The sequence below is a fragment of the Micromys minutus genome, assembly GCF_963924665.1.
Source record: "Micromys minutus genome assembly, chromosome: 18".
Taxonomy (NCBI): domain Eukaryota; kingdom Metazoa; phylum Chordata; class Mammalia; order Rodentia; family Muridae; genus Micromys; species Micromys minutus.
Window position 1 is genome coordinate 29,674,744 of NC_137953.1, and position 25,032 is coordinate 29,699,775.

The 25,032-nt window shown below is 44.3% G+C and overlaps 1 protein-coding gene and 1 pseudogene across 2 annotated transcripts in view; both read right to left on the reverse strand.

Annotated features, from left to right (window-relative positions):
- SNX10 (sorting nexin 10) overlaps positions 1–4,455 on the reverse strand; it is a 50,289-nt gene extending 45,834 nt beyond the window's left edge. The window contains exon 1 of the mRNA XM_080932505.1: positions 4,382–4,455. The gene's annotated coding sequence lies outside the window, so the exon portion shown is untranslated. The remainder of the gene's footprint in view (positions 1–4,381) is intronic.
- A 10,080-nt stretch (positions 4,456–14,535) lies between these two features.
- Positions 14,536–24,577, reverse strand: LOC308432587 (large ribosomal subunit protein eL34-like; annotated as a pseudogene). The gene is made up of 3 exons: positions 24,540–24,577; positions 16,844–17,015; positions 14,536–14,937 (listed from the first exon to the last, which is right to left on the reverse strand). The product of its transcript is annotated as a large ribosomal subunit protein eL34-like (transcript).
- Between the last annotated feature and the right edge of the window lie 455 nt (positions 24,578–25,032).

Below are 25,032 nucleotides of genomic sequence, written 5' to 3' on the forward strand. Positions count from 1 at the left end.
CTCCCAGCTGGTTTTCGGGGTTTTAAGTTTGTGCCCAGACTGGCTACAAACTCACCACAGGCAAAAATGACCCTGAATTCCTGGTCATGTGCTGCCAGGATTACAGGTGCACAATGCTGTGTCTAATTTTGAGTCTTACAACTTCTAACACCAATCAACACACAGCTCCAGTTCACACAGACATACTATAACACTTCACTGCAAATCCAACTTCTGCTTTCTCCACAACTTCTGCTCAGATTTTCAGTGAACCTAAAACTGCACTAAGAAAGAACTGATAATAAGAAATATTGAGGACAGGGAGGTAGGGGTGTATCTGGAAGAAATTGGGGTTGAATAGGTTCAAAATACATTGCATGAAATTCCAAAGAATTCATTAAGAATTAAAAAAAATAACTTTTTACAAAAAGGAAATAAAGGCCACTATGTAACAGGAAGGACCAGTGACTGGAAGAAGGCTGGTGTCACAGGCAGGATGAGGAAGCTGCAAAGGGGACCTCTGCCCTGGAGTCAGAGAGAAGACCCAGCTCAGGAGCAAGCTAGCACAACACAGGACATCCACCATCCCTGTTTGGAGCCATGATTAGGAAGGTATGAGGATTAGAGAAAAATCCACTGCTGAATGCTCTGCTTGAAACTGATACCATCTCCTTGGAAAGGGAGCGGCGGGCCTGGCTGTGGTGGCTCACGCCAGCAACAGCTCTTGGGAAGCTAGGAAAGATCTCCTCAAACTCCAGGGCAGCTTGGATAATGAAGTGAGGTCTAGGATCCTGGGCTCCAGTCTGAGACGCTGCCTCAAAATCACGCAATGGAATCAAAAAACAGAAGTATTGCAACACATGGAAAACTGCCACCTTTGACAACAGGCCACAGAACTGGTGCTGGGTGGAATTTCCATGGCGTGTGGGATCAAGAAAGATCAAGTTCAAAGGGCCTAACAGAATACTGCTCTAAACGTGAAGAGCTGACAAGCAAGAAGGAAGCCTGGTGAGTGAGCGAAGTGTTTCTATGCTCAGCCAAGGGCACAGAGAATGAGGGGTGAAGCTATCCCTGCCAATGACGGGCTGTCCATGAACACCCAGCCCTCGGCCAAGGGAAATCGTTTAGAATCTCCGTGCCTCAGTCTCCTTACCTATAAAAGAGCCAACTGTGTGCTTCATGGACCTGCAGTAAATATTCATCGAGAAAATTTGGAGGCCAGTGCCTGGGACTCACTACACCAGCTCCCAGCTCTAGTCACTTGGTCCTTTAAAAACAAGTTTCCTTAAAATATCCTCTGAACCAGTTAACAATGTTTAGGGGACAGAATGCTTTCAATCTATATGTTCTGGGGTCCACACGCCAGTGGGAAGCACAGATCATGGCCATCAGCTTCGAGAGTCAGATCACTAACTCTCAGACATCCAAGGCCTGGCCTGGATGAAGAAGCCTGAGATACACAGAAAGTCCTTCAAGAAGGAGGTGAAATGCCAAGGTTATTACACCTAACTTCATTTTTGCCAGAAACACTGAAGTAAGCCAAGGACCTCTGATATGTGTCTGTCTGTAGACACAGCACTGCCAAGTTCTCAAAACACAGGTCACAGGTTTTTTTTTTTTTTTTTTTTTTTTTTTTCAGTTTCAGTTTTTCCAACATTGCTCAACCATCAGAGAAATCAACTTACCATGAAGCCAGAGATGGCCAGCGCCCTGCTTCAAATCATAACCTATGTGATTTCCAAGTACATGGGAACATGGCCAAGAGTGAGGCTAAATGGGGCTTGGCTTCCAAGGGTCTCATTACTGCTAGGCAAACCAATGAAAGGCCGCAAGTTAGTTATTCCCTCTGAGACCCACACTACAACCTCCCAACCCAAGCAGAGCCCAGCCTCACATGCAGCAGGACCATCCTGCCTCCCCATCTCCTCCTTTCTACTACCTGCTCTGACAGGAAGAAGTCACAAGTGAATCACAGAGCCATACAGAACTCCTGGTATGGCCGTGTCTGTGACTTCAAGGAGTATGAGTTACCCACAAAGCCCTGTGTTCTGCCCTGTTCATTGACCGTACACATTTGTACTCACAGAAGAGTGACGGGGGATGGCAAGATGACTCAGCTGATAAAGAACTTGATAAACGGGCAAACCTGAATGCTCAATAGCCTGGATTCGATCTCTGAGATGCACATGTAGAAGGAGGAAACGCCCACAGTTGACCTCTGACCATTAGCACTTGCCTGCCATGGCACACATGCATATACACACAACATGGTATACATGCCATCTCTTTCTTACTTTTCTATAGAATGGGGAAATTTATAAAAAGTGTTTAGGGACCTAAGAGATAGTTTAGTGGGTAAGAGCATTTGTTACTCCTCCAGGAGACCTAGGATCAAGATCAATTAGCAACACCCACATGGTGGTTATATAACTCCAGTTTCAGGGGATTCAACCCCTTCTTCTGGCCTCCAAAAAAAAAAGAAAAAAAAAAAAAAAAGAGCAGGCATACATGTGGTAGACAGATATACATGCAGACAAAACACCCACACACAGAGAAAAGTAAAATAATTTTTTTAAGAAAAGCACTTAATTTAGTTTACGGTTTCAGAGGGTTATAGTCGATGATGACGGAGCACAGGAATAGCAGAAAGCTCACATCTTAATCCACAACCACAGGCAGAGAGAAAGAGCATTGGGAATTATGGGAGTCCAGAAACCTCCAAACCCATCTTCAGAGACACACCTCCAGCAAAGCCACACCTCCTAACCCTTCCCAAACAGTTCTACCAACTGGAGACCAAGCAAATATATAAGCCTATACAAACCGCTCTCATTCAAACCACTACATGCCTTTACATACAGAGTAAATAAATAAGGCTAAAATAAAAGAGAAAATGGGTGATGTCCACAGTTACAGAACAAAGGTGCTGGAGCTCAGAAGAAACCTGGAGCTACATAGGTGGCTTCTCTTTTAACCCAGGAGGGTCAGCAGACTGACACACCCTAGAGTAAGGTTATATTTCTCCATCAGTGAGGAAGGGGCTAAGTTTGTGAAACAAAAGAACTCAGAACTGACAAGTGGGGATGTAGCTCAATGCTAAAGCATTTGCCCAGCATACTCCAGGAGGCTCTGAGTTCCACTCCCTGCACTAAAGGGAGTCTCTGGCTTACCAATGATTTGTAAAAGCCTCACTTGTACAGCATCTGTGCCAGCTTCAGAGAATGAGAAATAGACTCCCAGGTTTCGCTGCAGGCCTACTGAGTCCTGTGGCCCAGAAACCTGCTTTGTCTCCTATGATTTTTTTCGGGTAAAATGTCTGAGAGGGTCAACTAGAGTAATGGGTAACATCACTTGCCACCAACCCCAAAGACCTGAATTCAATCTCTGAGACCCACACAGTAAAAGAAGAGAGCCAACTTTAAAAACAGAAATGTAGTAAGGGTGTGTTTTTATTTAATCCCAGGTGTGAGATACCGGGCTGTTTGAGACTGTCCACAGCAGCTGACTATGATTTGCCTTGTGCTCTAGCAGGGATGTGATTTTGCCAGTTGCAGATAGTTTTTGGGGGTGTGTGACATTTGGAAATCTGGGGATCTTTGAGAGAATATATCAATGCTAGAGCCCCACTAGAAGGGGCTGATTGGCTAGCTGGTGAGTGGATGCAGTTTGTTAGTCTGTTATAGTTTGTTAAGAGGTTAGACACAGAGATAAAATGAAGAAATTAGATCTCCTGGTAGATCAAACTGCTCTAGGAAACTCAACCCCCCCTAATCAGCAAGAAGTAGTCTAACAATTTCATCGCCCCGTTTCCCCTCTATTCTTTTTTCTCTCCTACCTAGGGTTAGGGGGTTAAAGGGAAAAAGAGGGGTGTAGAAGGGTGAAAGTAAAAAAGGAACCCACAAAGTAGCAAAAAAGTCCAGATACAGCCAACCTCAACAAGCTGTCCTCTGACCTCCATCCACCCTGCATGCCATGGTACACACACACACACACACACACACACACACAAAACTAAATGCATGTTGTTTAAATATTTTTAATGTTTTGAAAAAGCTAGGCTGATTTCATGACAGGCTTCGGGCAGCTAGTCAGAAACTACCCTACCACCTGGTCAGCAGTTTCCAGCCAGCTCCCACGCCCCAGTAATGGAATGGCCTTAGAGATAGTGTAAGCCAAAGCCACCTACCCCAGGATTCCTCAGCAACAGTTTCTAGCCACCACACCTCGGTAATGGGTCTGGAATGCTTACAGATAGAGTAAGACAAAGCCCACCTACCCTGGGATTTTCTTAAGGTGTCTGAAATTAGGCCTGTGTGCTCACCTCAGGGTCTCTCTATATTAGAAATGGGAAGACCCCAGCATGCTGGACTTCTACAGAATAAAACCCTTTGCATTTACATACTGTTTGAATCCCAGGACTCATGGACCCTTATAGTTTGAAAAGCACAGATCTGGAGAGCCAGTAGAGACAGAACAAAGTCGGAAGGATCGGAGAGAAGTAGAGGACGGCTGAAGGACCTGCAATCAAAACACACATTGAGAAAGACAAGTGCGCAATAGCTCAGTGAGTACTGAATCGGAAATCGCGTGTGGTCAGCGCCAGGTCAGCCATGTGAAGCACCAACAAAGAGATTCCAGGAAGAGGCACCGAGAAGGAGGCCCAGGAACCTTGGAACCCACGGACACATGGACTGTGTGCTTGAATGGCTGATTCCAAGCAGCTGTCTCAGCAGCCTGGGGGGGGGTCTTATATATGCTCCCATTGCTAGTATCAACTTTAGGGGGGTCTCCTAACAACCAAAGCACAAAGGGGAAAATAGAGCGTTGTGAATCCTGAAAGATGGTGACAAAGTCCTTCAAAGCTAGCAGTGACCTGCTACAAATTCTCCCTCTCTACTGGCCTCCGCTGGGGAAACCTAAATCGGTGTTGCCTCAGCCTTCTTTCCCTTGCTTTGTTTTGTAATCATATCTATATATGTAGCCCAACCTGGCCCCAAACTCAGGATCTTTCTGCTTCAGAAAGAGCTGGATTATAGGCATATACCATATGCTGGATAAACTTTATTTATTTGTATGTGGAGTAAGTGAGTGTCGGAGGAGGTGGTGAGGCTTGTGGTAACGGAGGTGTTGGTGACGGCAGCAGCGGCAGCAGCAGTAGTATTTTTGGGGGGGTTGGTGGGGGTGGGAGTCTGTAGATTCTATACAGAACAGATGTGCAGGCCAGAATTGCACACCAGATCCCCTGGAACTGGAATTACAGACTATTCAGGGCCACCCAATGTACTGGGGTAGCGGGGACAAAAACCAAGTTCTCTGCAACAGCAGTAAGTACTCTTAAACACAAAGCCATTCCCCTGCCCCTGACCCCTGAACAATGCTATCTGGATACTATCCTGTCTAAGGCAAACATGGCAACAGGAATATTCCAGGATTCAAATTCTCTCTTCATTTGTTCAAGTCATCACATCTCCCTGAACCACTGACAATAACAATTCCTACCCCACAGGATTAAATGGCATAAATCAAAGTGCTTGGGCAGTGTGAATAGCTGTCCTCATCGCCTTGATAAAGCATCTATCTCATCATGCCTAATAGGCATAAAATATCCCTGGAAGGAAATCAGAAAGCTCCATCATACTTTTGGACACAAGGACTGATCCTAGCAAAGTCTGCCTTCGTCCTGAGGGACCTCCTTTGACTCCCCTCCCCCCTTACTATCTTCCCATCCCCTAATCAAAAAGGGCTCCAGACTTCCTTTCTTTTCATTGGAAATTGATCCATTCCCATCTGTGACTTAACACTTACAACTGGGTATCTTTGCAATTTGAAGAGGTGTGTTTAGTGCACAGCGCTGCAGGTTTATGGTGGAAACAGTGGCATGCTCCTCGGCTGAAGGCCTGGAAGTGGACAGAGCATGCACAAAATAAAGACGTCACATGACAGACAGGACACCAAAGAGAGTGCAAAGGTCAGCCTCAGACTTCTAGAACAACTTTCCCACAGGAGATTTAACTCATAGTCCTGGGAGAACATTCTTTGATCCCTTGTAAGGGCAGAGCCCCGGTAACTTTAGGAGTTCCCACTGGGCCCCCACCTCTTACAAGTTTTACAACCTGTCACGGGTTCACACTGGGGACAAAGCAACAGCCATATACAGCAATCTGGTTCGATATCAGTGTTGACATCAATCAAATCTAGTTTGAATATTTAACTTGATTCCAAAAACAGCACTTCACAAAGTGAAGGTCCTAGTGCACCAGGACCTGTAGTGGGCACAGAACAGGGTAAGAAGCAGAATTCTTTGTCCATATATGTGTCTTAGTTATTGATGAATTGTTAATTTGGTACTCAACAATTTTATCAGAAGAAAACTCATATAGTTACCAACAGAACAAAACAAAAATGTACCTTTCTTAATCTTCTTAAAGGATGCATGAGGTGGGCATGGAGCCACACAACTATAACCCTAGCACTTGGGAGGTGGGAATAAGAGGACCAGCAGTTCAAGGCCAGTCTCAGATGCATCAAATTTAAAAAAAAAAAAAAAAAAGGATTCAGGAAGCATGGAGGCCAGTGAGAAGCATCAGTGGTAATGGTGTCTGCTGCCAAACCTGGAGGGTCAATCTCCAGGACCCACAGGAAGGAAGGAGAGAAGTGACTCCCGGGAGTCATTCTCCGATTTCCATGTACGTGCAGGGGCACATGAAAATCCATATATAAATGTGCACACACACACAAATAAATAAATAGTAAGGTGTAATAAAGAAAAGATCCAGGACCAACAAGATAGCTCAGTAAGTAAAGTGTTTGCTCCCAAACCTACAGCCTGAGCTCAATTCCCAGCACCCACATGTGCACCCCAGCCAGCACCCACATGTGCACCCCAGCCAGCATCCACATGTGCACCCCAGCCAGCACCCACATGTGCACCCCAGCCAGCACCCACATGTGCACCCCAGCCAGCACCCACATGTGCACCCCAGCCAGCACCCACATGTGCACCCCAGCCAGCACCCACATGTGCACCCCAGCCAGCACCCTCATGTGCACCCCAGCCAGCACCCACATGTGCACCCCAGCCAGCACCCACATGTGCACCCCAGCCAGCACCCACATGTGCACCCCAGCCAGCACCCACATGTGCACCCCAGCCAGCACCCACATGTGCACACACAAACACAGAGTACAATGCTAAGTAAAGCTGAAAAGGGCAGGGGCTGGCATACATGAGTCCTAAATCATTTTACACCTTTTATAGAAACCTGCAACACGTTTGTTTGATGATTAAAACTGTGAGCTAAGTTGGAGAAGGCATAAATACCTTAGTTTCCCCAGATGTTAGCTGAGAAGAATAGTAAAATTGGCTTTATAATTTGTCATGATTTAGTGAGAACATAATGCTCTCATTTATTTTATCACTCTGGGGATCAAACCCAGGTCTTTACCTACACTAGCCAAGTGCTCTACCATGGACCTACACTCAGTCCACCCACCCCTCTTGCCTTTTCCTCATTTTATGAGAAAGGGTTTCTCTGTGTAACCCTGGTTCTCCTGAGCTAGCTCTATAGAACCTACTGACCTCAAACTCATAGATCCTCCTGCGGCTGAGTGTAGGGATTAAAGTTATGTGTCACCATTGCCTGGCTAGGGGAAAAAAATCCCCTTTGCATCATCAGGTGGAAGCACAGGCCTGTTATCCCAGAACTTGGAAAGTAGGTGCAGGATTGTGGAGGGTTCAAAGCTTCAGCTACACATTGTGCAGAAAGCCAGCCCTGAGCCACATGAGAAACTTCTTCAGAGTAATTAATTAAATCAATAACAATAATAGTGTCAGATATGGTGGCTCAACACCTGTAACCCCAGTACTTGAGAGTTCAAGGGCATCCTCAGCTACAGATTCTAGTAGCTCCTGTCTGTAATGGACACTTGGGGGGATCAGAAGCTCAAGAGCATCTCCCACACTGCAAGTTAGAGACCAGTCTGGACCACATGAGACATCGCCTCAACCTTTAATCTCAGTACTTGGGAGGCAAAGGCAAGGAGATCTCTTAGTTCAAGGTCAGCCTGATCTACATATTGAGTTCCAGGACATTATTTTGTCACTTTTGAGACAAGGGCTCTTAAGGGTGACCTCAAACCCCTGGTCCTCTTGCTGCGACCTCCCAAGTGTCCAGATTACAGGTATTCCTGTAACACAGAGTACACCACACCTGGCCTGACCTGCCAGCAATACTGTAAGTAGCAAACAAGGACACCAAGCTTTCACCTCAGAAGGGTCTGAAACCAGAAGTTGTGGCTAACCCATAATCCTATATGGCTTCCAGCTGGAAGGGGGCAGAGAGCTTACATGTTTTAACTCTAACCTATTACATTAAACATAGAAAACAAAAACAAAAATCCTTTGGTGATAACAGCCCTAAAATCTGCGGGGACTCTCCACTTGGCCACCATCACTTCAGCCATGGCCCTTCTTTTATGGGCTGTTCTCCCTCAGTTCTCTGCCTTTCTGAAGTAGTGTTACATCGCAGCCCTGATACCAAAAGAGGAAAAAGAAACGAGTTCCCCAATGGCTTAACTCAAAATTAAATCAAAGTAGTGCCATGCCCAGACTGAAAGAGACGGGGGGGAGGTCAAGAAAGAATGCTTTAAAGTAGAGGAGGACTGAGTTGTAAAGGAAGCACTTAACACAGAAAGAATGATGGTTCTTATTTCAAGACGCCAATCTCGGAAGGTCTTCCCATAAGTGAAATAAAGGAAGTGGGTAGCGCAGTCCAAGCAGTGGAGAGAGAAGCATGCCGGCCCACCCCACTACCACCATGGGCACACTTCCTTGAGGGCAGTGCCAGTCAGCCCGTTCCTGTTATTAGGAACGCGCTGACAGAACCCGAGATGGATGATCTGGTTAACTAGAAGAATCTGCTAATGGGGTCTTGAACATCTCCACATAGTCACTTCTAAATATATCTACCTTTATATCGCTATTCAAAGCAGTCTGTCAGCCAATCTCAACTCTACCACTCCTTAAAAAAATAAACGGGACTAGGGCGCAGCTCAGTGGTTAAAATGCTTGCTAATAATATGCTCAAGACCATGGGCTCTATTCCTAGGATCAGAAGGAAGACACGAGAGGTTGGGTGAGACCAGAATCAGAATGGCTGTCTTGCCGTATCCTTGCCTTCGGGACAGGAATCAAGCGAAGTCATGCAGACTCCTCAATCTCACTTGAGGCACTGTTGCTAGGACCCTTCACCACAACCACCACCACTATTATCTCCTCCTCCTCTTCCTCCTCCTCCTCCAGAAAAGCCCCTCATGGATTGGCCAATGGTTGAAGAAGTCCCCTAATGTCCTCAGCCCCCTTCCGGCCACTCCCACAAGCCCACTCTCAGGACTAGAGGGATTTCCATACACCCCTCCCACCGGGTGAGTACTGCTCCACCCTCTCAGACCTTGGTTTCCCCTGTCGCGAACTAAAAGGGTTAATGGAGATAGCGTAAATTGAGACAATTTCTAATCCATCGCTCTCCACGCGCCTGTGCTTTGCGGAAACAGACATCCCGTGACCATCCCCTTAACAATCCTTGTAATTTTTAGCAAAGTGTGATGTGTCCAGAGCCGATAAACAGGCTGTTGCTTCCCTATGTCAGCAAACCCAATCATCAGCATGGGTTTCCTCTGCGGCCTTTTCCATCAATCCCACAATCCCATGAAGAAGAAAAAAAAGAAAGAAAGAAAGAAAAACCTCCCTGGCCCTCCCGGCCTCTAAACTCAAAGGTGCTTGGCCTTGAATTCAGAAAGAAGGGGAGTGGGGGTTGGGGGGAGACCTGCTCGCGCCAGCATCTCGGGCGTCCCAAGCCGGACTGAGCAGGTGCCGGGGCAAGCACAGCGCCGGCCACCCGGCTCCCTCCCCAAGGCTCGGCTTACTCACGCGCGGTCCTGGACGGCTGCGCCGGGCCGGGAGCACGGTGGAGTTTGCTGACTCAAGGCGCGGCGGCGACGAGCGCCCAAGAGCGCACCCGAGGAGCGCAGCCCCGCGTCCAGCGCACGCAGCGCCCCGCCCCGCCCTGCGCGCCCGCCGCCGCCCCCCACCCCCACCCGCCACTGCCAGCCTACGGCCGGAATGGGAAAGGCCACCTAGCTAGTGGATCTTTCTCCCTACCCAGCAGTGAGGAGGAGTTGACAACAGACCTCCCAGCTTAACTGGATGTTAACAACGGGATCTGATCTCGATGGAGGATATGTGACTGTTTGCTATAACATTTTTTTTTTTTATTATTTCTCTGTAACTTTAAAAAAAAATGTATTTTCATGAACGATGAGGAGGAAGCTATGAGATCTGCCAAAGATATGCCCGGGTCCTAAAGATCATTTGGGCTGAATCTCACCCACCTGTGTGCATGTGAAACCTCAATAGTGCAAACTGGGAAGATGGCTCAGTGTTAAGAGCACTTTTTACACTTACAAAGGACCTGCCTCCCAGCACCTATACTGCAGCTCACAACAGACTTTAACTCTAGTTCACCGCCCTCTTCTGCCCAGGCACCTATGTGGTGCACATATACACTAGCAGCCAAAACACTCATAAAATTAGATAAATCTAACGACGAAAAAACTCAGCGATGCAAGTGAATCCTTTGAATCTGGGACCATCCAGGATCCTCCTAGATAAGTTGTCAGTGTCTGATTGCATAGTTACCCTGACATTCTGAACAAAACGTATCCAAATGCAATGTCTTATCTTGCTTGGACTCATATCTCTGAGTCCTCAATCACTGGTATTTAATGACCTAAAATTGCACCCAAACTATAATACGTGCGACCATCATTTTTATTTTATTTTATTTTTTATTCCTTCACATCCTTGTCTGAGCGAGTGATATTCATTTCCTGGAAACAAGGCCAGCCCAGAACACACTGCAATCACTCTCCTCGTCTGCTAAGTACTGGGATTACAAGCACAAATGGTCTTCCCAACACATCAGAGCCTGACCTCATAACTCTGGGCAGAGCCACAGCCAACCTTTCCAGTGTCTACTGTTGGAGTCATGGCCCAGAAATAAAGGAAAAATACAAAAGTAAATCAAAAAAGAAAGAAGCTACAGTGAGTCAGGCACAGTGGCACGTGCCTGAGATTCTAAATGCTAAAATTTCAAGTTCACACCACTTGAATTTGTGGTTGAATATGTGGCTTGAATATGCTTGGCCCATGGGAAGTGGCACTGTTAGGAGGTATGGCCTAGTTAGAGGAGGTGTGGCCTAGTTAGAGGAGGTGTGGCCTAGTTAGAGGAGGTGTGGCCTAGTTGGAGGAGGTGTGGCCTAGTTGGAGGAGGTGTGGCCTAGTTGGAGGATGTGTAATTTTGTTAGAGGAAGTGCGCCACTGTGTAGGCGGGCTTTGACGGCTTCTTTGCTCAAGCTCCACCCAGTGTGAAATGAGATCCTCCTCCCTGGTTGCCTTCTGATCTAGACCTAAGGCTCCTCTGGCACCATGTCTGCCTGTGCGTTGCCCATGCTTCCCGTCCATGATGATAATGGACTAAACCTCTGAAACTGTAAGCCAGTTCCAAATAAATGTTGACCTTGTAAGAGTTGCCTTGGTCATGATGTCTTTTTATAGCAATAAACACTAACAAAGACATACCAATACACGGAGGTTTTGTGTGTTTGTTTTTTCCTGCTTGAGATACAGTCCCGTAGTGTAGCCCAGCCTATCTTTAAACTCTTCACCCATATGCTAAATACTAGAATCACAAACTTATATCACCACACTTGATTAATAAGACCCAGGTTCAGTTCCAACACCTACATGATAGCTCACAAACAATGTGGGCACCAGCTCAGTACATATATGTTCATGGATATAAAATACACATATACATAAAATAAACAAGTCTTAAAATTAACAAAAGTTTGTTTTGGTCTAATTCAACAGAGTTGCAAACTACATCATTTTTCTGGGTTAAGAATCATAAATTGCAATCTGAATTCAAGGAACTATTACAGCACGTTTTAAAGGCTCTGATATTTTTTGTTAAAGCATCAGAGAAAGCCAGTAAAGTCTACTACACTCTTGTAGTTAGGAAACACTAGGCCTGGCCTGGTGTGCACACTTTTGATCCCAACACTTGGGAGGCAGGGGCAGGTCCATTTCTGTAAGTTCAGGGCAGGAGGCAGAGGCAGGTCCATTTCTGTGAGTTCAAGGCTAGGCGGGTCTATATAAGAGATTCCAGAAAAGCAAGAGTTAGAGAGAGACCCTGTCTCAAAAAAAATAAAGGAAATGAAAATTGATAAAAAGACAATCTGATCGGGACTAGAGAGCTAGCTTGGTAATTAAGAGCATTTGCTGTTCCTACCAGAGGACACAATTTATTATTATTATTATTATTATTATTATTATTATTATTATTATTATTATTATTATTATTTTGTAGCATCCACACAGACAACTCCAGCTCCAGGGGATCTGATGCCTTCCTTCCTCTGGTCTTTTTGAACGCACATACAGAAAACTATGTGTTTAAATAAACAGTTTGCTAATAAAATTACCATACAAGTACTCTTAAGGAAAAATACAAAAGCTTTCTGTGAGAGAACATTGCCCTGGAGATTGAGAATTGAATATGTAATATTTATGCAGTCCAAGTCTACTATGTTAATGTATTGTTTTAAGCAATCTGGGCACATTTCAAACCTATATTCAAGTGTTGTCTACAAAAATTTACCCTAATGGAATAGTCATTTACTTTATACTTTAAGTGTTGAATTTAATAGCTGATTTTAAACTACAATATGTTAGTATACAGTATTGAAGGACAATGGAATTTGTTATGTTTTGTTTTTGTTTATTTTTTGTTTTTATTTGAAACAGGGTCTTATTATATATCTTTGGCTGTCCTGAAACTCATAGACTAGGATGGTTTTAAACTCACAGAGATCTATCTACCTGCCTCTGCCTCTCAAGTGCTGAGATTAAAGGTATGCACTACTCTGCCCAGTGTTTGACAGGGGCATTTAAGATACAACATTTATAGATTTAGAGCACGGCACAGCTACACTGAAATACTTGTGTAATCTCAGCATTTAGGAGCTAGAGGCAGAAGGATCACAGCCCGTTTGAAGCTAGCCTGGTTGTATTAGGAACCATCTTCTGTCTTAGTTACTTTGATGTCACTATGATAAGACACCATGACCAAAGCAACTTATAAACTATGAGCTTATTGAGCTCACAGTTTCACACCATCATAGTGGGAAGAATGGCAGAAGGCAGGTAGGCATGGTGTTAGACCAGTAACTAGAGCTCACCTTGATCCACAACTATGAGGCAGAGAAAGTTAATTAGGAATGTTGTCAGCTTTTGAAACCTCAAAGCCCTCTCTCAGTGACACATCTTCTCCCAAAAGGCTATGCCTTCTAATCCTTCCCAAACAGTTCCACCCACTGGGGACCAAGCATTTAAATACATGAGCCTCTGGAAGATATACTCATTTAAAGCACCATATATATCAAGTTTCAGGCCACACACATGCACACAGTGCTAAGTAAAGTGAATTTTAAATCTAAAGAATCATACTGTTAAAGTTGTAACTTAAAAAATTAAACAAGCTGGGCAGTGGTGTTGCATGCTTTTGATCCCAGCACTCAAGAGGCAGGGGCAGGCAGATCTCTGAGTTCAGGGACAACCTGGTCTACAAAGTGAGTCCCAGGGCAGCCGAACTACACAGAGAAACTGTTTCAAAATTAAATTAAATTAAATTTTAAAATAAAACAAAACTTGTGGGTCTGGAGAGATAGCTCAGTGGTTAAGAGCACTTGCTGTTTGTCCAAAGGACCCAAGTTTGGTTCCTACCTCTGGAAATACCACAGTTGCCTATAACTTCAGTTCCAGGGGACCCAGCACCCTCCTTTGGTCTCTTCTTTGGATACCCATACATGTAGCATATAAATACATGCACATATATACACATAAAAAAAAAAGAAAATTTTTAAATTTCTAACTACAGTAAATATAGTATTGTAAATATTTCCTGTGCACAAAACACTCTGGCATCGAGAACTTCAGGTCAATAGTCATTACCACATTTTCTCTGTGTGTGATTACTGTATGCTGGGGACACAGTATTTTTACATCCGTGTTGCTGGGTACCTTCTCAACTATTATTTCCTTCTTGTATTTGCATAGCTACAGCACTCATAAACCCTCACCTTGCTTTAACCGACCCAAAGAATCCACCCAGAAGGTGATTTTTTTAGGACTGAGCCAAATAATTTAAGTCTTCCAGGCTCCTGTCTCCTTTTGAAAGGAGGGTAGTGATAAATACGGTACCAGCTCCATGGTGTGGTCATGGGGTTGAATGAAAGAACCCAGTACAGCTCTTAGTCTTGAGCTGGGTACATGGTAACAGCCCCATACATTTTCACTGGTGTGTTTTTTTACTCTCTAGGTATTTCCTGTAAATGTCGGAGATGCACATGCGTGCACATGTGCATGGAGACCAGAGGACAACCTTGGGTACTGTTTTAGTCAGGGTTTTCTTTCCTTTTTTCAAGTCTTGATTTTTGCTACTTAAAAAAGTTGCATATTTCTTTTGCTTTCTGACTCTGTGCTTGTGCCTTCAACACTTTCACGACTGTTTTCTGCTCTTCAATAAGGAAAGCCCGCTTGATCCTGTCAGACACACTTGGCACACGCAGAACCACCATAGGTCCTGATAACTGCTTCTTTGTCTTAGACAATCTCATAAGGACTTCGTGTCTCACAACAGGAATCCCTCACAGTCTGCCTGTGCACACACCACATGTGGACTTAGGGGATTTCCCAACCTTCTTGGTGGAAAGGTAAACAATCCTGTTGCCAGGGGTTCGAGACAGCCTATTTCTGTTAGAGGTTGTAGTGTAGGAAAGCCTAAGACGGTATGCCAGACGCTGGATCCTAAGCACCGTCCTCAGAATAGTCAGGGTTTTCTAAAGGAAGTGACATATTAGACTGAGTTATAGGGTATACTCAACAGTAGTCCAACAATGGCTTTCTCACAACAGAAAGGCCAAAAGTCTAGTAATTGTTCATATTCTGGGACAAGATGTTCTGGCAGAACCAGTCAGGTACTGAAGTCCTGGAAGATTCCCAGAGAGCTGCTGTCTTAGTTAGGGTAACCATAGCTGTGATAAAACAGCATGACCAAGGTAACTAATAAAAGAAAGCATTTAATTGGGGGCTTATAGGCTTAGATTTTTCAATACTTACTTTAAGATTCTTTTTTTGGGCTAGAGAGATGGCTCAGTGGTTAAGATCACTGGCTGCTCTTCCAGAGGTCCTGAGTTCAAATCCCAGCAACCACATGGTGGCTCACAACCATCTGTAATGGAATCTGATGCCTTCTTCTGGTGTGTGTGAGACAGCTACAGAGTATATAATAAATAAATAAATCTTAAAAGAAAAAGGTTCTTTTTTCTTTCTTTTAAAAGATCTGTTTATTCATCTATATGAGTACACTGTAGCTGCCTCCAGACACACCAGAAGAGGACATTTTATTCCACCACAGATAACTGTGAGTCACCATGCAGCCACCAGGAATTGAACCCAGAACCTTTGGAAAGGCAGCCAGCACTGAACCATCCCCCCATCACTAATTAAGGTTCTTAATTGTTTCAACCTCCCTTCTAATCCACTGTATTAGTCAGGGTGCTCTAGAGTCACAGAACTTATGGGTAGTCTCTATATAGTAAGGTATTTGTTAGTGACTTACAGTCTGTAGTCCAGCTACCCAACAATGGTCAGCAGTAGCTGTAAATGGAAGTACAAGGAGCTAGCAGTTGCTCAGTTCCACAAGGCAAGCAGGCAAAGAGAGAGAACTATCATTCTTCTAATGTCCTTATATTGGTCTACAACAGAAGATGTAGAAGTTAAAAATTAAAGGTGTGTACCACCACACCTGGATCTGGGACTTGCTTTGTCCCAGATGACCTTGAACTAGGAGATCTCCCTACCTTAGTGTCCTAAGATTCATAGCAACTATGCCTCAAGATCTCCATGCCAAGATCCAGGTCAGAAACTTGTATCTCCCAGCCTCAAGATCAGGATTACAGGTGAGCCTTCCAATTCTGGAGTTCATTCCAGATATAGTCAAGTTGACAACCAGGAATAGCCACTACACCCACCAACCAGAAGTAGTAGAGGAAGATGTTTAATAGGACAAGGGGGATGTGGACCTGTTTAGAAGCAGTTCTTTGGGACAATAACATTCTTTGTTGTCAGGATATCAGCAGTCCATTCCAAAACATCAAGCACAAACCAGTAGTGGCAGTCCAATCCAATTGGCAAACAGCAAGCATGAATCAGTAGTATGGGTTCGATCCAGAAGAAACCCCAAGGCTCCACTGAATCAGCATGAGTTTGCAGAATTGGCAACAAGCAGCCAGAATACCACAAGAAATTCTGTCATGCCTTTCTCTCTACAAAGCCATGACAAGTGAAGATCAGTGAAGACCAGCAAAGTGTTACAAGGTGAACCAACACAAGACCAATGTTCACTGTTGGGTTCTACTTATATTCTTTCCAAACATCATACATTCTCTCAAGTGTCTGTTTCAGCAAAATATCCTCTCATAAGACAGCTTCCAGAAAAACATCACATGACACAATTGAGTCTCCAAAGAAACCAACGTTTTCCACTTCAGGGGCTTGCAAACTGTTTCATAGGGTTATTTCATGACCATCACAACACGGATCTTGGTGGCAGTAGGCTGGAATGGTATTAGAACACAGCTGAGAGCTCATATCTGATCTGCAGAAAGAAAGATCTGACCTGGTATGGACTTTTGAAACCTGAAACCCTTCCCCAATGACATATCTTCCCCAACAAGGCCATACCTCTTGATCCTTCCTAAACAATCCAACAATTGGGAACCAAATACTCAAATACATGAGCCTATGGGGGCCATTCTCATCCAAACCACCATAGTATCTGGTCTTCAGTTTATGTTGGAATCTCAAAGTAGTTCTAACACTAGCAATGAACTGTCTCAGCAGCAGAATAAATGAACTGGTCAACAAGAGTGCAGACAAGTAGTCAAAAAGCAAAATCTTCTTTCTTCTGTGTCCTTTTATGTGGGCTGCCACCAGAAGGTATGGCTCAGATTTAGGGTGCGTCTTCCCAATTCAAATACACCAATGGGGAAAAAAAAATCTCATAGGAATGCAAGCTGTCTGGGTTCCAGATGTAGTGAGGTTCACAGCCAAGATAGACATCAGAGGTGTCATCCCTCAAGAGCCATCTGCTTTTTGCCTTCTTTCTTTTTTGAAAGCATGTCTCTCAGTGCTCTAGAACTTAGCAAGTAGGCCAGGCTGTCTGGTTAGTAGGCTCCAGGGATTCATCTGTCTCCACAGTACTGGAATTACAAGTGTATGCCACAATGCACACCTTTTATCTATGTGGGCTGTGGAAGCCAGTGCAGACCTCATGCTTGCAAAACCAGCACCATACCAGCTGAGTTATTGCCCTAGTCCTATCGTCCTGATTTTTGAGACAAGGTCTCAACATGTAGCCCAGACTGACCTTGAACTCACTAAGTATTCCAGGCTAGCCTTCAACTTAAAGGAGTCCTGCAGACTCAGCTTCCCAAATACTTAATTATAGCAATGTGCCATGATGCTCTCTGCTCATTTTAACTATTAGTATAACTTTATCCTGTAATCTCTTACATCTCTTAGCTAAATGCACTGGATACATGACAGATGGCTACATACATTCTGTCTCTAACTGAGTGTTTATTCTGCCTTTGAAAAATTGCAAAATCTAATACTGGGGTCCGGAAGTTGCCTCACAAACCACACCAATCTCAGTCAAACCAGGATAGTTTATTGAGTATTTGCCCCAGGACTGATTGATCAGGGCCGCAGGACAAACTTGGGAGCTAACTGCAATGTTGAGTTAAGATCCTATAGGAAAGGCTGGAGAGATGGCTCAGCAGTTAAGAGCACTGACTGTTCTTCCAGAGGTCCTGAGTTCAATTCCCAGCAACCACATGGTGGCTCACAACCATCTGTAATGAGATCTGATACCCTCTTCTAGGAATATGTCTTTGTTGTATACTTATCCTGCTTTCACTGGTTGGGGTAGTCAACTGGGAAAGAAGATTTAACTTATCTAACATTTTATGTCTTAATTTGCCAACCAGGACCTCAGTTACCCACATACAAGTCTCTTTCTGTCAAGTAGGATGTCAGTTCCCAGCAGGGTCTTAGGAACCTAAACTTTACTTAACCTCCAACTCAAAATGAAAGATGTATTTCAAATAACTTTTTATATTGATGCAGGTGCTTCTCTTGTGTTGAGGTCCATCCTAGGGGCAGGTTATAAAAAGCAAAAAAACATAATATCTCATACAAATATGCAGGAAGTGCTGTCTGGTACTTGGTGTTGTGGGTCCAAGCTTGTTGTGGCTAACTATAAAAAGCAGTTTTGACTGACTTCTGTTGTAACTGGTTTTCAAGAGCACAGAACAGAATTACATACAGATTATGTAATAATACATGATTATATGCAGAATATGTAATCTACCTGGGCAAAAGAAAGTTGCCTAGCAACACCAGAAACAACATATGAGAAAAGTTTCCTTATACTATTAGTTAGCAGCACAAAATGACAGGCTAGACAGGTAATATTACCTAGGCTTTAACCTTCTACCTAGGCCTCAACAACATCACAAGGCAGCAAAATATGAAAACTAGCCTGGTATGGTGGTTCACAACTTTGATCCTACCATTGGGGAGGCACAAGCAGGCGGATCTGTGAGTTTGAGGCCAGCCTGGTCTACACAGTGGCTAACATAGTGAAGGCTATCTGAAAACAATAAAATGCCTCATCCCTTCAAACATTAGGAAGGGGTTAGGGGAAAGACAGTACCTCTTTAAGAAACCACTACATTATTAAAATTGAAATGTATATTTATTTATTCTTTTTGAGTGTTTGTTTTATTTTTTTAAGATTTATTTATTTATTATACATAAGTACACTGTCGCTATCTTCAGACACACCAGAAGAGGCATCAGGTCCCATTACAGATGGTTGTAAGCCACCATGTGGTTGCTAGGAATTGAACTCAGGACCTCTGGAAGAACAGTCAGTGCTCTTAACCACTGAGCCATCTCTCCAGCCCCTTGTTTTATTTTCAAGACAGGGTTTTGTTTTTTGGTTTTTTTGTTTGTTTGTTTGTTTGTTTGTTTTGTGTGTGTAGCCCTGGCTGTCCTGGAACTCACTCTGTAGACCAGGCTGGTCTCAAACTCACAAGAGCTCCACCTGCCTCTGCCTCCCAAGTGCTGGGACTAAAGGTGTGTATCCACACCAGACTCCTTATGTATTCTTCTAAGGGTGTTAGGATTGAAAGCATGTACCACTATATCTCCATTAATTTTTATTTTTGAGTCAGGGTCTAATGTGTACCAGGCTGGCTCTAGCTAGCCCTGTAACAGAAGCTAACTTTGAGCTCTGACCCTCTTCTGCCTTCAGTGTGCCCAGCTATAAACAGCTCATTTTAAAAGTCAAGCCTGGGCTGGAGAGATGGCTCAGTGGTTAAGAGCACTGATTGCTCTTCCAGAGGTCCTGAGTTCAAATCCCAGCAACCACATGGTGGCTCACAACCATCTGTAACGGGACCTGATGCTCTCTTCTGGTGTGTCTGAAGACAGCAACAGTGTACTCATATACATTAAATAAAGAAAGAAGGTTTTATGTAAAATAAATAAATAATAAAAGTCAAGCCTGTTAAATAAATAAAAATTAATTCAAGTGGTAAATCTGATGCTATTGCTGTAAACTAAAAATAACAAGTTGGTTATTTACAGTTGACAAAAACAAGCAGGAAGTGGTGGCTCCTGGCTTAATCTTCCTCTCTCTCTCTCTCTCTCTCTCTCTCTCTCTCTCTCTCTCTCTCTCTCTCTCTCTCTCGCACCCATAAGGCAGAGGCAGGCTAATCTCTCTGAGTTTAGCTAATCTCCAAGCCAGTTTGGTCTCCACAGTGAGTTCCAGGACAGCCAGGGCTATGTAGAAAGACCCTGTGTTAAACAAACAAAAATGAACAAAAACCTGTTAAAAACCACTTTGAATAATTACTGGACCTCTGAAACCAGTCCCATTACGGTGTAATTAATACCAACAAAGCAAAAACAAGAGTCTTATGGAAAAGTCTTTTTCTCTGAGGTGCTGAGAGTTATTGCTCCGTGCCTCTCCACTAGAGACTCTAGTCCTTGCCCTGGCTCTGCTTAGAGCATGGGTACATCGCAGTGACTATCCGTGTGCCGGCAGTAGGAATGTGTTTCCAAGACTCCTGCTGATAGTACAGTCCAAAGTTCAAGGCCCGTGGCCTACACACAGCTTCCCTCTAAGGGATGTTTCCCAGGTTTCTTAGCATACCAACCAGCAGCACCGCCACAGAAACGTAGGCTTGTGTTGTTTGTTGGATAACTATAGAAGTCTGCATGTGCTCAGTACAGACACAGTTATTACAAGATTGCAATTTTCATTTTTAGTTATTTCCAGTTCCCTCCTCTACACACCATCTTTGTCCTTTATTTTTAGTAACATGTATGTAGGTATGCATGTGTTTTGTGGGTAAAGGTATGGGTGAGCACACTGTAGGTAGGATGTCAGAGGACAACTTTAGGAGGCATTGTCTCCTTCCACCATGCAGGTCCTGGGAATCTGTCTCCTGTCCTCAGATTTGATGGCTGGCACCTTCATCTGCAGAGCCATTTCATTAGCCCAGTATTTCTTTTTAAATAAGTGTGATTTTCAGTTGGTTGTGTCTACGGATGTTGTGATATCCAGATACCGCAGGGTAAAGCACCCCTCTGAACAGGTTCCTTATCTGCAATGCTAACTACTCAACTGGACTTGTTTGGGAGATGATGTATTTAACAACCCACAGTCACATTGTGGCAGCTCTTGAAGAAGACATGCTTGCTGTCTTAGGGTTTCCACTGCTGTGAAGAGACACCCTGACCACATGGCCACAGCAACTATATATAGAAAACATTTCGTTGGAGCTGGTTTATGGTTCAGAGGTTCAGTCCATTATCATCAAGGTGGGAAGCATGGCAGCATCCGGGCAGGCATGGCACTGGAGGAGCTGAGAATTCTACATCTTGTTCCAAAAGCAAACAGAAGAAAACTGAATCTCTCAGGTAGCTAGAAGGAGAGCCTCAAAGCCCAGTCACACAGTGACACACTTCCCCCAACAAGACCACACCTCCTAAAAATGCCACTTCCTGGGCCAAGGGAATTCAAACCACCACACTTTCTTTATTCATTCATACAGTTTTAGTGTTGTGCCAGTGCTGTGTGCAGGTAAGGGTTGTCTCTCTCTGGAAGGTTACACTTAGATAAGGAGAAAGACAGTAAGACCTTGTCTCAAATAAATGGGTAAGTAAATAGATTGATGATAGATAGATAGATAGATAGATGATAGATAGATAGATAGATAGATAGATAGATAGACAGACAGACAGACAGAAGATAGATAGGTAGAGAAAGAGGATGTGCATATAAGAAGCAAGTGTCTTTGAAGGCCATATGTATTGGATTCCATGGAACTGGAGTTTATAAGCAGATGTGAGTCACCTGACATGTATGCAAGGAACTGAACTCCAGTCCTCTGGAACAACAAACACTCTCAAAAAAGTAAATACATATCATTATTATCATATTATGATGATGATGATGATTACACATATAAAAACATATATATATATATATATATATATATATATATATATATATATATAACCTTATTACTATGTTAGTTTGCTTTTTATGGCTGTGATCAGATGCTGACTAAAACCAACCAGGGGAAGAAAAGATTTCTCTGACTTACATGTAGAAATTGGTCTATCAGGAAGTCAGGGCAGGAACTCAAAGCAGGAACCTGGAAACAGCGACTGAAACAATGACTACAGAATCTGTTTACTGGCTTGTTCCATGGGCCCATGTTGGGTTTGAGAGATTGAACTCAGATTTTTCAGGCTTAGTGACAAGTGCCTTAATCCAATGAGTCAAGAGCCCAGACATCTGGCTCCTTTTTTAAATTATTATTTTAAGATTTATCTATTTTGTACATGTGAGTACACTGTAGCTATCTTCAGACACACCAAAGAGGGCATCAGATCCCATTACAGATGGTCGTGAGCCACCATGTGGTTGCTGGGAATTGAACTCAGGACTTCTGGAAGAGTAGTCAGTGCTCTTAACCACTGAGCCATCTCTCCAGCCCAGACATCTGGTTCCTATTCTTGTATTTACCATTTTCCTTCTAAATACTATCAAGAGTTACCTTCTAAAAATGGAAATCCGCACATATTCCCATTCTATTTAAAACTTCCCATTGAAGGCTGGAAGGATGGCTCACCAGTTAAGAGCACTTCAGTTGGAGTCCCAGGATCTATATGGTAGAAAACAACCACTGTAACTCCAGTTAGATGCACATCCTACATCTGTCCTTTCCGTCCATCCTCTCTGGTTCACCGAGCCGCCACCCATCTGCTCTGGTTCCCCAGCTCATCATCCAGACTCTAGTCCGTCACTTCCCTCCCCCCACACACTCCCCCTGCACTCCCCTCCCGCCCCATCCTCACCCCCCTCCCCAGGCTGCCCCTGCTGTGTCAGGACAAAGCCCAAGAGATCTTGCTCAAGAATCCCTGGGGTTTCCAAGTCTTGTTCCTTATCTCCAAGTTACCCATTGTTTCAGCTAACAAGACAAGGCCTGGTAGACCTTTGCCACTTCCTGCCTCACTAAAAACAGACCTTTTGGTAAAGTCCAAAAGCCCACTCCAAGCCCACAGGTTTTCAGGGCCCTGGTGGACTAGAAAATGAAGTGTCCCAACCCATTCCTTCCAGACAGGGTTGAGAAGGCTGGGCAGTGCTCCGCTAGGGAAAATTACATCACAAGAGCCCCACTGTACATTTCAATAAAGGTTCCTACCTTGTATGTCCTCGGCATCCAGGTGGGTCAGCAAGATGGCTCAATGGTTAGAGGTACTTGCCACCAACCTGAAGACCTCTTGGTAGAAGAAGAGAACGGAGTCCCGTGATGTACTCCATGGAGTGCATGCACACAAGCACATACACATACCATTAATTAATCAATCGGTTAATAATGTTTCATTGGTGGTGGCTTTTCTTTTGGTTTTCTGAGACAGGGTTTCTCAAGTGAATAAATAAATAATGTTTTGCTAGTGGTGGTTTTTCCTTTGGTTTTATGAGACATGGTTTCATAAATAAATAAATAAACAAACAAATAGTGCTTTGTTGGTGGTGGCCTTTCCTTTGGTTTTCTGAGACTTTTGTGTGTGTGTGTGTAGCCCTGACTGTCCTAGAACCCACTCTGTAGATCAGGCTGGCCTCGAACTCACAAGAATCCACCTACCTCTGCCTCTATGTTTTAAAATGAGCATCTGGCACATCCTTGCTAGAGGAGGGTTTTGATTAATTGGTTGGTTGGTTGGTTGGTTGGTTGGGTTTGTTTGTTTTCTATCAAGCACAATTGTCTGGCAAATGTACACCTTCCTTTTTTGTTTTTTGTTTGTTTGTTTGTTTGTTTGTGGCAGGGTCTTTGTAGAGCAGGCTGGCCTGGAGCTCACAGAGATCCACTAGCCTCTGCCTCCTGAAAGCTATTAGGATCACATTTGTCTCTCTGGAACTTGTCACTTGGCTCCTGTCAGTGCTAGGACCCTTTACAACATGATGGCTCTCAGAATGAGCTCAGCGAGGGTGGAACAGCACCCTCTTCTGGAAGGATGTCCCTCAGCTCAGAGCTACAAAGGCTGAAAAGTTCAAACTAAGGAATAGAGAGGTCGAGCTAGAACAACGCACTGAAGCTGACATCTGAAAGAGCAGATGATATTCCAGGCCACGTCCCTCATGGGACAGAGTCATAGGAATCCAGCGGCAAGTTCCCTCAAAGCTAAAGGGTTACAATTACTATGATGAGACGTCATGATCAGAGCAGCTTGGGGGGGGGTGTCAGGGGGGAAGTTGATTTGGCTTAGGCCCCCACTGTTCATGATGAAGGAAGAAGAAACCTGGAGGCAGGAGATGGTGCAGAGGCGGTGGAGGGTGCTATGATTTGGTCCTCATAACAAGCCTGCTTTCTTGTAGAACCCAGAACCATCAGTCCATCCTACCCACAATGGGCTGGGCCTCGTCCATCAATCACTAATTAAGAAAATGCCCTACAGGCTTTCCTACAGCCCGGTCTTATAGAGGCAAGTTCTCAGTTGAGCCTCCCTCCTCTCAGATGCCTTCAGCCTGTGACCAGTTGACGTAAAACTGTCCAGCTCATTAAGCTTCTTTTCGACCAGGCCACCAGGAAGCAGCTTCAGAGGTAAATTTAATCCGACCTCTTGATCCTTTGCCACTTTCTAATCTCTTTTTTTCTCCTCCGGAGTTTAAGCTCTCTAACAAGGACCCTAAAGAATTAAAATGTATCCAGAAAGCCCCACGCTGGCCTCAGAGAAGAATCTCAAGCTCTGGAGCAAGCCAGAGGTGGCGCTGTCCCCCAGGGGAAACGCTTACCCTGGCTGGTCATTTACGTCACAGCTGAGCCTGCGCATCGCGCCGCGCTCCTTTTTATCTTCAGAAACCACAACGCTGCTGCAAGCAATGTAGAAAGGAGCTGAGAGCTCTTTCTACAGTTCTAGCCAAAAATTAAATACAAACCCTCTTGCTCTTCTAATTCCCATCTCTAGTTTTTCAATAAAGCGACAACGACTCGTGTCTGCTTAGGTAGAAAATGGTAACCCAAGAAAATGCCCAGACTCCTTCAGACTTCACAGTTCCTTCCATGGAAGCAAAACACAGCTCTCACCTACGGGAGACAGTGAGTTTATGATGAAAGCAGTTAGGAGTGACCATCTCAAACATGAGTGACAAATGTCAAACATGTCCGACATGGTGCCTTTTTGCAGTTACAGAACAAGCAGCCATAAATTAATGTGCTTCTCGAAATTAGAACATCAGGCAGGCAGATTATAATGGGGTGGGGGGTGTCCTCTACCATAGCTTTGAG